Source organism: Mustela lutreola, chromosome 8 (genome assembly GCF_030435805.1).
Source record: "Mustela lutreola isolate mMusLut2 chromosome 8, mMusLut2.pri, whole genome shotgun sequence".
Lineage (NCBI taxonomy): Eukaryota > Metazoa > Chordata > Mammalia > Carnivora > Mustelidae > Mustela > Mustela lutreola.
This window is the reverse complement of record NC_081297.1, coordinates 120,482,029-120,497,039: the sequence shown is the minus strand read 5'-3', so window position 1 is coordinate 120,497,039 and position 15,011 is coordinate 120,482,029.

Here is a 15,011-nt window from a genome sequence, read left to right as displayed (position 1 = left end):
ATCCCCATAATCTCTAGCTGGACTGAGTAGTTAAGGTTTTTTTCTGCCAAAGCCAGTCAGTAAAGACTGGAGGAGGTGATTGCTTCAAATGTGAAGATAGCAATATAAGACTTCAAGGAACACAAAGTAAAGGAACACTTTTTTTGGGTTAATCTATACTTTGGATCCTAAACGATCTCTTTTCTTTTCATAATAAAAGTACTAACAAAAAATGGGCAGAAGAAAAATCACATTTGCAAATGATGAGCATTCAGTAAGCATCTCGATAATCTTATCACTAACACTCATGTATAAAGCATAGATATCAGGTAGACAATTCTCAGTAATCCAAGCTATACCATAAATCAACAATTGTTTAATTTCATATAAAAAAATGAAGAAACGAAGCAAAAAATATCACCTTCCAGCTCAAAAATATCATCAAATCACAAAAGAAGACAGCAAGAAAGGAAGGAAAAAAGGAACTACAAAACAATCAGAAAACAATGAACGGAATGGCAATAGTAAGCCCTTACCTATTGCTAATTACTTTAAATGTAAATAGATTAGGTTCTTTAATCAAGACACAGAGTAACTGAATGTATTAAAAAAAACAAGATCCTATTATATGCTGCTTATAAGAGACTCACTTTAGCTTTAAGGACACACATAGGCTGAAAGTGAAGAGATAAAAAAAGATATTCCAAGCAAATGGAAACCAAAGGAACAGAAGTGGTCATATTTGTATCAAATAAATTAAACAATAGTAAAATATTCTCACAAGAGAAAAAGAATGTCATTATATAATGATGGGGTCAACGATCAAGATTATAACAATTGTAAGTATACATGCACTTAATATCCAAACATCTAAATATATAAAGCAAATATTAACAGAACTGAGGGAAAAACTGACAGTAATTCTATAATAATACGGGACTTCACTAGCCCTGCTTTCACTACTGGATAGATAATCCAAACAAAAAATAAAAAAGGGAACAGCAGACTTGAACAACACTATAGACTAAATAAACCTAAAAGACATAGACCATTCCACCCAACAACAGCAAAATACACATTCTTCTCAAGTTCATATAGAACATTCTCCAAGACAGGTCAGATATTAGGCCACAAACCAAGCTTTAAACAAATTTAGGATTGAAATCATAACAAATATCTTTTCTGACCACAATGTAATGCAAATAGAAATCAGTGACAGAGGGGAAAATTAGAAAATTAACAAATATGTGGAAATTTAATAATGCACTCCCCCAAAAAATGGATAAAAAAAATCAAAAAGGAAATTTTTTTTTAAATCTTCAAACAAAAAAGAAACACAGCATACAAAAATTGTAGGAGAGGCGAAATCAGTTCCAAGAGGGCTATTTATAGCAATAAATGTCCATAGTAAAATAGAAAAGATCTAAAATAACATAACTTCACACCTCAAGGAACTAGAAAAAGAACAAACTAAGCCCAAAGTTAGTAGGAAGAAAAAAATAATAAAGTGTAGAGGGGAAATAAGTAAAATACAAAGCAGAAAAATAATAGAGGAACACTAAGAACTTGTTTTTTGAAATACTAAACAAAACTGACAAACATTCAGCTAAACTAATTAGAGGAGATTCAAATAAAATTATAAATGAAAGAGGCAATATAACTGATACCCCAGAAATAGAAAGGATCATAATAGTCTACTATGAACAATTATATACCCCCCAAATTGGACAACCTATACGAAATGGATAAATTCTTAGAAAGATACAACCTACCAAAAAATATAGAAAACACAACACACAAATGTTGTTGATGTGATTCATATCTGAATTACAAAGAAACTGAAAATCTAAACCGACCAATAACAAGTAAGGAGATTGAATCAGTAGTCAAAAACTTCCCAACAAAGTAAAGCTCAGGGCCAGATGGTGTTGCAGGTGAATTCTACCAAACACTTAGAGAAAAATTAATTCCAATCCTTTTCAAACTCTTCCAAAAGTTTGAAAGAGAGAATGCTTCACCCTCATTTTGAAAGGCCAGCATTACCCTGATATCAAAGCCAGATAAGGATACTACCAAGAGAAAAATGTATTAAATAGAGAAAATTACAGGCCTATATATGTGATGATCAGAGATTCAAAAATCATCAACAAAATACTGGCAAACAGAATTCAACAGCGAATCACAGGATCATATACCATGATCAAGTGGGATTTATCTCTGGGATGCAAGATTGCCTCAACACAGTGAATAGTGTGATTTACCACATTAATAGAAGAATAAAAATTATATAATCATCACAATGAATGTGAAAGTATTTGACAAAATTGGGCATCCGTTTATGATAAAAATTGGGTGTAGAGGGAACATACCTCAAGGTGTAGTGGGTGTAGAGGGAACATACCTCCGGGTAATAAGGCCATATATGATAAGCCCACAGCAAATAGCATACTCAACGGTCAAAAGCTGAGAGCTTTTCCTCTACAATTAAGAGTAAGACCGGTAACCCACTTTTAACACTTATATTTAAGCTAGTACTGGAAGTCCTAGCCAAAGAAATTAGGCAAAGAAAAGAAACAGCATTCAAATTAGGAAAGAAGTAAAATTGTCTCTGTTTGCAGATAACATATTATATACAGAAAACCCTAAGACTCCACCAAAAGTTGTTTGAACTACTAATGAATTCAGTAAAGTTGCAGAATACAAAATCAGCATATGAAAATCAGTTGTGTTTCTGAATACTAAAAATGAGCTATGAGAGAAATTAAGAAAACAGTTCTGTTTACAATTGCATCCCCCCCCAAAAAGAATAAAATACTTAGGAATAAATTTAACCAAAAAAGTAGAAGATCAGTATGCCACACACTGTAAGGCACTGGTGAAAGAAATTACAGACTCACATAAATGGAAATACTCCCCATGTTCCTGGACTGAAAGAATCAATATTGCTGAAATTTCCATTCTACCCAAAGTGAATGGGTAGATTCAATGTAACCCCTATCAAAACTCAAGTGGCATTTTTCACAGAATAAGAAAAAAAAACAATTTTAAAAAATTCATATAGAAACACAAAAGACCCCAAATAGTCTAGAGGTTCAAACTTTATTACAAAGCTATAGTCATCAAAATAGTGTGATGCTGGAATAAAAAGGAAACACATATACCAGTGGAACAGAATCAAGACCCTAGAAATATACCCACACATATACAGTCAACTAATATATGGCAGAGGAACCAAACAGATACAGTGGGGAGAGAATAGTCTCTTCAATAAATAGTACTGCAAAAACTGGACAGCCAATCATGTAAAAGAATGATAATGGACCCCTGTCTCACACTACTCACAAAAATGGACTCAAAATAAAGACTCGAATATAAGACCTAAAACCATAAAATTGCTAGAAGAAAATATAGGGGGAAAGCTCCTTAATATTGACCTTGACAATGATTTTTTAATATGATACACAAACCATAAGGAACAAAAACAAAAATTAGTAAGTTTGACCACATCAAACTAAAAAGCTTCTGCACAGCAAGAGAAACAATTGATAAAATGAGAAGTCAAACTATGGAATGGGAGGAAATATTTGTAAACTATTTATCAAATAAGGGATTAATATCCAAAATATAAAAGAATTCATACAACTCGATAGCAACAAGGAAAGAGAAAAAGAAGAAGAAAAGAAAAGGAAATTGTAAATAATCTAATTAAGAGATGGGCAAAGGACCTGAATAGACATTTTTCCAATTAGATACACAAATGGCCAACGGGTACATGAAAAGATAATCACTATCACGGAGCAAGAAAAAGAAGAACAAACAAAACCCAGACCCAGCAAAAGGGAGGAAATAATAAATAGTAGAGCAGAAATAAATGAAATAAAGGCTAAAACAAACAGTAAAGAGATCAATGAAATCAAGAGCTGGTTCTTTGAAGAGATCAGCAAAATTGATAAACCTTTAGCCAGACTCATCAAAAAGGTGGGGGGGGCGGTCTCAAATAATCAAATCAGAAAAAGAGGAGAAATGACAACTACAGAGGGATTATAACATCCTACAGAAAGGATTATAAGAGATGAGTATGAAAAATTATAGGTCAGCAAATTGGACAATATAGAATAAATGAACACATTCCTAGAAACACATAACTTTCCCAAACTGAATTGGGAAAAAATAGAAAATTTGAACACACTGATTACTAGCAATGAATTGAATCAGTTATCAAACTTTCCCAACAAACAAAAGTCCTGGACCAGTTTGCTTCACAGATGAATTCTACCAAACATTAAAGGAAGAGTTAATACCTACTCTTTTCAAACTATTCCCAAAAAAGAAAAGAGGAAAGAAAGCTTCCAAATTTATTCTGTAAGGCCAGCATTACCCTCATTCCAAAACTAGACAAAGACACCACACACAAAAAAGAAAATAATAGGCCAATAGCCCTAAGGAACATAGACACAAAAATTCTCAAAGTATTAGCAAGCCAAATCTAACAATACACTAAAGAAATCATTCACCACAATCAAGTAGGATTTATCCCATGCAAGGATGAATATTAGCAAATCAATCAGTGTGATACATCACACTAACAAGAGAAAAGATAAAAACCATATGATATATGATTTAGATATAAAAAATCATTTGATAAAGTATAGCATCCACTTATGATAAAAATTCTCAATTTAGTAGAGTTAGAGGTAACATACCTCAACATAATAGAAGCCATATATGAAAAATGAAAAACCCACAGCTAACATCATACTCACAGTGAAAAACTGAGAGCCTCTCTTCCAAGATCAGTAACAAAACAAGGATCTCCACTTTCACCATTTTTATTCAATATATTACTGGAAGTATTAGAGCAATCAGGCAGGGAAAACAAATAAAAGACATCCAAATTGGTAAAGAAAAAGTAAAACTGTCACTATTTGTAGATGACATGATACTATAAATAGAAAACCCTAAACACTGCACCAAAAAAGGACTGAAAATAGTTAATGAACTCAGTAAAGTCACAGAATACAAAATTAATATACAGAAATAGGTTACATGAGTTCTTAAGATGTAGGATAGAGATTAGAAAGCAGGCTGTCCATTTAACCTTAATCCTAAGAGTGTAGGTAGATGTATGTTTTGTTGATAACTGATCTACTTTTATTTTCAAAATCACTGATCCAAACAGCTCAGATTCTGACCACGACCTCCAATCTTTTCAGCTTGTTGGTCCAGCTCTTTCTACCATGACCTTAATGCTGGAAACCTATTTGTCTTCTGTATTTTCTCCCTCTCTATAAACCCCTCCTCCTGGATTCAGGTACCCCCGATCAAGTTTAGTTTTCATGGTTTCTCATTTCATATTATCATCAATTCTCACGTCTTCTTTGTACTTTGGTTCTTTATTACATCTATTTGACAAAACCTTACCTTTATTTCTACTTGAAATGATACAACTGCCCTATCTGTGTTGGACATTGGGCATCTGGGTGCCCCTGGAGCAAACTGCAAAAAGGCTTTCGTTATAATGGTCACATACCTCAACTGGGCTCTGAATACCATCAAGCAATTGTTGCAGGATTTTATCCAACTCTCACCACCACACTACACACATCAACATTTCACACCTTCCCTACCCTTCTGAGTCCATAACACCTCCACCTCTCCCCCTCATTCTCGGAAAACATTCTCCACTGCTTCAGAGAAAATACATGAATAGATTGAAATGACGTTAACTTCCCATTGCAAACATGCCTATCTACTAGCGATTGCACTCCTATCCCCTCTACCCTTGTGGTTGCCATTGTTATGGTCCCCCTCCTCCCTTTTACAGCCCAACTACCTTCTGTGTTCTGGATCCTATCCTCTGCCACCTTTTTAGAAGATTTATCCATTTAAGTAACCCTTATCACTTTTGTCTCTTTGATTTCTCCCGCTCTGCCCGATATTCCCATGAGAGACATCCCAGTCTCTCACACCTTAAGAAAAAAATTCTTTGACCTCACAATTAATTCCATCCTGGTCCTACTCTTTCCTTGTAGTCGCACTTCTTTCAAGAAATTATCTTCCCTAATGTCTCCATTTCCTCACTTCCTACACATTCCTTAATCCATTCAAATTTGACTTCTGCTCCTATCACTCTATTGAAATGACTGTTGTAAGAGTTACCAATGACTAGGAAACACTGTCACAGGGACAGCAGCGTTCAGTTAGGACACTCCAGGGTGAACTGGGACACAAGGTCTCCTTATCCAATTATCTACCTAGTGCTAAATCTAGTAACATTTTGTCTTCATCTTACTTAACCTCTTAGTAGCATTCAATTGGCCTCTCCTTTGTTTCTAAAATATGCTATTCCCTTGGGGTGCCTGGGTGGCTCAGTCACCCAGCTAAGTGCAAGACTCTTGGTTTCGACTCCGGTCATGGACTCAGGTTATGAGATCAAGTCCTTGCATTGGGCTCCACCTTGAATGGGGAGTCTGCTTGGGATTCTCTCCCTCTTCCTCTGCCCCTCCCCCCTCTAAAATAAATAAATAAATCTTAAAAATATATATATATATATGCTCTTCCCTAATAATCTTCTGGGAAATCCCTCCTATCTGTCTTCCCACCTGTTAGTCCCCTAGTCAATTTCACTCTCTTGAAAATAAGATATTAGAGTTCTGCAAAGCTGTTTTAAACACCACTCATTTCCTAACCTCTACTTTCTGATTAATGTCATTCTACCAACTCCCATGGCTTGGACTTTCATCTCTACATCAGTGACTCTCAGAGTTACCCATTTGGTCTAGACTTCTCTGAGCATCACAGATACAGAAAACTGACTAATAGCTCCACCGGGAATTTTCACCTGTGTACCGAGATAGGAGGGTGCTTCAGAAAGGCAAATAATTTGACATTCCTTTTTATTACCAGTTTTTAAATATTTGCTAATTGTATTTTTCATGGGAGGAAAAACTATTTACTAAGATTCTTAGGCTAAAACATTTATTTACTAAATTATTGTACCTAGAGGTTTTGAAAAACCAATCAACAAAAACTTTCCCATATTTTGTCTTTTTTCTCTTATAGCTTTTTTCCTCTTAGAACTTACCTTATTAAAAGTAACAAAAAAAAAAAAAACTTGAAGAGATTTATTTATTTCGTGTGTGTGTGTGTGTGTAATTTATTTACGTATTTGTCAGAGAGAGCACAAGCAGGGGGAGCAGCAGGCAGAGGGAGAAGTAGGCTCCCCATTGAGCAAGGAGCCCAATGTGGGACTCATTCCCAGAACTCTGGGATCATGACTTGAGCCCAAGGCAGCCATTTAACCAACTGAACCACCCAGGCCTCCCTAAAGAGATTTAAATAAAAGTATTTAATCTTGGTAAACTCAGAGACACAAAGGTTCCAAGTGATTTTGAGGCCAGATTCTCATTATTTCTTCTCTGGGTTCACTATTAACTGAAAAGCTATAGTACTCTGAAAACTCCACCAATTTTCTCATATCAAAAATATTTGAAGGGACGCCTGGGTGGCTCAGTCATTAAGTGTCTGCCTTTGGCTCAGGTCATGACCTCAGGGTCCTAGGATCAAGTCCCACATCATGCTCCCTGCTTAACGGGAAGCCTGCTTCTCCCCCTCCCACTCCCACTTCCCCTGCTTGTGTTCCCTCTCTCTCTATCTTCTCTGTCAAATAAATAAATTAAAATCTTTAAAAAAAATACTTGAAGAAATATTTAAAGAATATTTGGGAGTTTAGGATAACAAAGAAATTTAAGATTAAAAATAGTAAGAGACAATGACTTAAGTATGGGTCACACAGCAATGTGGGACATTTGAACCCTACCATGTAGCTATCATGAGATAACAGAGAAAAAGTCTTTACTTCTAGGAAAATATGCACATCTGCACATCTGCAGAAGTATCTGCTCTTCTGAGTGTATACTCTTTCCCAAGTACTACACCAGAGGTTTCATAGAAGCTTCTAAAGCCCAAGTTTTAGTGTCACTAAGATCTGGCTTCAAAATCCCATGTTACCACTTATTAGTGGTGATACTTTGGACAATTTTTTTTAACTTCCACAAGGATCATTTGCCTTGCGTAAATGGAGAATAGCAAATCATAAATGGGGTTGAGAGATTTTTTTTTAAAAGATTTTATTTATTTATTTGACAGACAGAGATCACAAGTAGGCAGAGACACAGACAGAGAGGAGGCAGAGAGGAGGAAGCAGGCCCCCTGCCGAGCAGAGAGCCTGATGTGGGGCTCAATCCCAGGACCCTGAGATCATGACCTGAGCCGAAGGCAGAGGTTTAACCCACTGAGCCACCCAGGCACCCCAGGGTTGAGAGATTTGAAAGAGTGTATATGAAGCACTTGGTATAGTACCTAGTCCAGGCTTGAACAGCAGCAGCTGATTTTATCTCTGAACCTGCTTTAATTTTCACTTCATTTCACATGTATCCTCCTAAGAGTCCTATTTAACAGAGGTTGTCATCCCCATTTAAAATGAGGAGACAGAGGCTCAAGGTAATGGAACTAACTATTGGCAAAGAGTGTAGCTGAACCGAAGTGTGTGTCACTACAGAGCCTCTGTCTTTCCATGGTCCTGGGTGTGTTCAGTGCAATTTGTTCTGATATAGGAAATAGATATTTTCCCCCAGAGCAACTTGTACACCCCTTTGCTCACACAAATTCCTGGATCTACTGACTCATTTGGACAAATTAAGAATTTTACATGCCAATGGAAGAGAGAATAATTGGGGCCAGAGAGAGATATATGTCAAGACACATGGACAAGTAGCTCATTTAGAAGCAAGCTACTGATACACATATACACATATCTAGGGCACTAAGTCCATATGATAGTTCTACTGTGTAACCCCATCATTTGAACCCAAGAATCAAGTACCATGTAAAATTATAAAAGTAGAGAGAAAAACTTCTATTATTTTGAACTGCACTCCTTTTTGAAGTTCTAATTTTTAGTAGTGTTAAACTGGTCAATCTTAGAGTTCCCTAGAGAATTCATCGTAGTTTAAAGATGTTCTGCTTTGTTGAAAAACAAAAGAACATTATATAAGTGTGGCATCATTTATATAACTGGAGTTGCTGGAACTTGCTTCTAACACAGGGCAAAGCCTCGAGAAAGTCTTTCGAAATGTGCAACAGACAGTATTATCTGTAAAGAAACAGAGCAGTGCCTAGAATACCTTCCTGCCAGGGAGGAGTCAAGATGATTATACTTGTCCTGAGTTTTATAGATTAAGATCTACAAGGTAGTATTTTTAATGCCACTTAAAATTGTAACCACGAGGCACAATATGCATAATGTTGTTGTCACGAGTCCAAAAAGTAGTTAAAATTTTCTAGGGTTATATCTATGTTTTTATATATAAATTCATCCCATATAACCTGAAATACTGGGTAAATACGAAATGAAAGATGACTTATGTTTATTTCATGTCTGGACAGTCTGTTTAAACATCTGAGTTTCATTGGTATGTTGGTTTAATAAAAACTTCAGCACGTGATTTTTTTTTTTCTGCACTAAGGCAAACTTTTTCAAACAGTACCAAGAGCACAGGCTTTAGCAGACAAAACAAAGAGAGTCTTTTGCTAAGCAATGCCAAAGCTATTCTTTCAATGCAAGTGGTAAACATACAGCAAAGATTACCTTCCAGGCCTCATGAAGGTATTCTTAATTACAAATTGAAGCTCTCTGCATACCTCATCACTTCAGTACTTGCCTAGAGACCTATAAAACCATCAGAGGGTAACATTTTGCAAATCAAATGGAGAAAACTAAGGCATGTTACATCAAATCAAACTGTCCTGCAGTGAGCTGTTTTGGAAAGGGAAGGTTGCATCCTTTTGTATTAAAATGCTCAACCAACCTCTGACTTGCTGTGAAAAACGCACACTTGGCAAAATGTAGGATGCAGGCTTCTGAGATAATGAGACTACTCACACGTTCTACACACATTAAAAATACATTGATCTCTCTGTTTTGGTTCTCCTTGCACACAACTGATAGATAGCACTGCTCGGTATTTAAGAACTCAAAATGTGGAGATGAAGTGAGGATGAAGCTTAGCTCAGCTCTACCCCTCCTACCTGTGTGTCCTTGAACACACGTTTCCCTTTTCCTAAACCTTACTTTCTAGTAGCTCTTTTTTGTTCCCTAGGGAAGTATAATATTATTTACCTCCTAAGTTTATCAAGAATATGAGATAATTTATTAAAAGCTGTTAGAGGAGTCCCAACTATTTAGTGCTCAATAAATGTTTCTAGAAAGGAAGGAAAGGAAGAAGCCAGAGAGGAGGGAGAAGAGGAGAGGAGGGGAATTTGATTCTAAGTTTAGTTATATATAACCAGAGGGCATCGAGATTGGAGAAAGGATTGTTGGCATGGGCTGGAACGTAAAGAAACAACAGGCGATCACAAAATGACTTTTGCAGCCAACAGGCTAAATGCTCCATACTCATAAAAATCACATAGCTCAACCCCGGGGTTTTAGTTGCTGGATAAATTCATTGAACTTTTACACTTTATTTTGTTTTCTGTCCAGCAGATTTAGGAGATCGCAATTCATTTCAACGTTGCAAAAAGTAAGCTGGAAAAGATGGGGCTGATTTTGTAAAAGAGCACACCTCAACTGATGCTAGATTTCCCCTCTGGCTGGCACAGTTATAGCACGAGGTGTCTGGTGTTAGTTTCCTACACCCCATTACAATTTGGTGCCAAAGGAATCCCCAAACATTTGGGTACTGTTTTACTTTGCTCTGATGACAGTTGAGGCTTTGGTGCCTCCTGTTTCTTCTCAACTGGAAAAGACATTCATTTCTGCCCAGCTCAACGTTTATCTCCCTTGCACCAGAATGTGCATTCTACCATTAAATCTAAAACTGCCCTGACATGTTGTTATAATATCTCATGGATGTGGAAAGTTTATTGGGACCTTCTGTGAAACATGGGAAAAAAGGGGTGATCTGGCTGCTCCTGGATGTGTCCTCACATGGGCAGGGCAAATCTCACTTCCTTGCTTAAGCACTATACCCAAAGTGTTTATTAACTGCTTTACCTTATACTACATTTTCATAAGCTGCTGAATTCTATTACTCCTTTTGTATAGAAATACTTGGGCTCGGGAGCCATTTTGTCTTCAGTCCTTGTTGTACAACTGAATTCTGTGGTGGAAATACCATGGGAGAGTGGCCGAACATCCTATTTGACAGGAGAAAAAAAAATCAGCAGGAACATTTTAGCTTTCTAAATTTTGATATTTGTGCAGTGCTGCAAAAGATATCCAATATGGTAACCATTGAGGACTTAGTAGATGGCAACACCATGCTTGCTATTTTATCCAATTAGGTTTGATCTCCAGGACCTCACTAAAGAAGGTGATATGATGAGAAAAATGAATCAGAGATCAATTTATCCAAAGATGTAGAGAAAACAAGAACTCTAGGTTTTGAATTTTGTTTGAGTAAAAAAGTTTGAGGAATACACTTATTCAATGTTATGTTCATGGCGAAATTCTATACGTCTTTCTTTGGGCAGGTTTTGGGTGTCTACAATGAGCAAAGTATTGTCTGGACACTGGGACTACACCAGAGAAGAGGCCAGAAGCAATCCCAGCATTTGCAGAGTTCCCAATCAAACAAGGAGACAGACACTGAGAAACAGATTTCACAAAACAAAGATAGTCTGTATGCAAATATTCATAGGCTCCTCCTCCCTCTGAGATCCAAGTGGGAAAGAAGAGCCTATTTCCCATTCTACTCCCACCACCACAATAAGAGAAAGAATTGTGCTAGAAGAGAAGGAAGATCAGTCTACATAAGAATATACACATGCAATTTTTATTATCAAATAAAGAACTATTAGAAACTATAACACATAAAAACGTATGTGTAGATAAACAATATTGGGGTGAATAACCACATACCCAGCATTCAGGACTAGAAATACCCTTTAAGATTCAATCTACTCATTTCTGAGGAGTCAGAGGAGTCCGAGTCAGTTGAAATTCTGAAATCATAATTCACAGAATCATGCTGCTTATGAGAATAATTATTTATAGTCAACTACCATTAATAATCTATAAACTTAATTAATCTATAAATAACATATTTAACTTATTTTAATCATTAATTACATGATTCACTATGAACATATAAGAACACATCAATAAACATGGTCCCTTTTAAAAGTTCTAGCTGAGGGGCGCCTGGGTGGCTCAGCGGGTTAAAGCCTCTGCCTTTGGCTCAGGTCATGATCCCAGGGAGGATCCTGGGATCAAGCCCCCTATCGGGCTCTCTGCTCTGCCCCCCTCCCCTCTCTGCCTGCCGCTCTGCCTACTTGTGATCTCTCTATCAAATAAATAAATAAATCTTTAATAAAAAAATAAAAATAAATAAAAGTTCTAGCTGATTCAAACAGAGCTTCACTTGGAAGCATAAATGATAAGTGTTCTGATCAAGGCTAAGACAGGATAGCATTTCATGAGGTGTCCATGCAGAAAACTAAAGCAGGGTCAGAGTGAGGGTTCAGCTTGGTTACTCTGATCCAGAAGCTGAGAGCAGAAAAAAAAGAAAATATTCTTAGCCTAAGTTAAGTTTATATAACCAATTAAAAAAAAATTACCGCTCTTAAGTCTGAGCTGATGCTGAGATCCTTTCAGAAACCTATCCATTCATGGCATGGAGTAAGCTATGCAACATCATAACCAGTGTAACTACAGCATGAAAGAAAACAAACTAAAGCAATTTGTTCAAAATTAAGCAAAACATGGATGATTGTTTAGATGTTATTTTCAATAGTTCGCTCATTGGCATTGAAAAGTGGTTTTATTTCCTACCACAAACAAAATGTTGCTGTTTTATGAATAAACAGTTTAATCTTCAGTGAGCTCCTTTGCTCTGATTTAGGGCACCTGGTCCGAAAAAATCCCAAGGCAGCCAGAGAGCTGAGTCACAGACATCAGCCCTGGTGGTAGCAAACAATAAAGGGCTCAGACTTCAAAGAGTTAGAGATGAGCCACACTAGAATAAAAAGAAAGGGTGTTGCATACATCATAAGTGGCAGAAAGGACCAGAAACTCAGAAATGAAAATGTGGAGAAAAGTCAACTTCTGCTGGGGTGGTGTTTTCAAAAGTTCCCTTGTCAGCAATCATCCAGGCACCCAGACACACCCTCCTTTTCTGTGCCTGTGACCCTAAACTAGATTTCCAGCAACCTCCCTCTCCTACCACAGTGCCCCTCTATTCAAAACTCCCTTTCAGGAAGCTAGAAGAGAAAGACTTTTACTATGTGATAGTTTCTTAAGTTGGGTTTTACTTGGGTAACAGTTTCGTATTCCCACATTTTTTTTTAAATTTTTGGATAAAGATTTATTTATTTACCTGAGAAAGAAAGAGAAAAGGAGAGAGACAGAGGGAGATAGAGAGAATGGGGGAGAGTCTTAAGCAGACTCCATGCTAAGTACAAAGCCCAACCCTGGGCTCGATCTCACTACACTGAGATCACAACCTGAGCTGAAACTGAGTCAGATGCTTAACTGACTGTATCACCTAGGCCTCCCCTGCAACCTTTAAAAAATAAAAAGCAAGGATACAGGGCTCAAAAGAGCCAATTTTAGGAAGCAGTCTGAAAGGAGACTTAGAGAACAAGGGAACTAACATCCCTTCCGTGACCCAGATCTCAGACAGGCAATAGGAAGATAAAGTATTCTGCAAAAGACAGTGCTTAGTAATTACCGAGTGCGAGGAGGTTATTTCAGGGATAAAGGATGGCGAGGCAACCAAGATGTTAAAAATAACGGAAAGCTACTATTATTCCTGAAGGTGATGGGAGCAGGTGGTGTAACTGGAGCCTAGAAACCAGTAAGTTTGACAGGAACTGAGAATCGTACAAATAAGGAGCCACAGGGCAGGGGCTGGTGCCATGGAGGAAGAACAGGCACAACTGTGATGTTCCCTGAGGTGGAGAGATGGGACACGTATCCTGGTTCCGTAGAGATGGGACACGTATCCTGGTTCTGTCTTCCTTCCTCCCTTTAGCAGCTCTCCAGTCTCTTCCATTGGCTGAGTGGAATAAAAAGTAATTCACAAATGTGTGAGTTTATGTCCTGTGAGCACTAGATGGCAAGATGGATCTAGATGGGCAAGAGATTTGTTGGGGTAACACCTATGGAAGATAAGGGGGAGAAGTAGTAGAGTAGAGGGGAAAGCCTTCAAGCCCAGGGCTAATATGAGGCCTATGAAAGGAGAGGCAGATCAGAGCTTTGGGCAGTGAGGACATCAGACAATCATAGAGCTTCAGGCAAAACTCCAAGACTGAGGCACATCCTGAAGGCACTAGGGCTGGACACTCTCAGCCTCCCAAATGCCCCCTGTGTCAGGTCCTCTCTTGAAGGAAGGTGTGGGCATCTTACCTCCATGGCTGCTGCTGCAAGGGAGCCTGGAAACACAGATTGCTAATTTCGAACCCTAGTATGCAGATCTGAGCAGAAGGAAAAGGAGGAAAGAATCTAAGGGCGGACAGGCTCATGACCGGCACGTGGGTAAAAAAAGTGGACACTGAGTCATTAGATGCAGTAATTACAGCAGATAACATCTTCTCACGACTACACTGAAAAGCACACATCTAGGATGAAAAATGTTGAATAATTTTTTTAAGAAACCAACTCTATTAAATAAAACAAATTTTAGGTTTAAGAATGTTAAAAACTCATATGAGCAATATATCATGGACTGAAGAACACAAAGCTGGAGCAAACCTCAGAACCTCTGACCCAGCCAATCGCCTTATTTATTTATTTATTTTTAAACAGAGAGAAAGCAAGCACAAGCAGGGGGAACCGCAGAGGTAGAAGAAGGCTCCCTGCCCCATTGAACAGGGAGCCCAATAGTGCTTGATCCCAAGACCCGAGACACTTAACCAACTGACCCACCCAGGTGCCCCTTAGCCCACTCCTTTTGTAGATATTGAAACAGCCTCAGGTAGACGAAGTGAAAGATGCCCCATTCAAAACTACCTTGTGATAGACTCAAGGC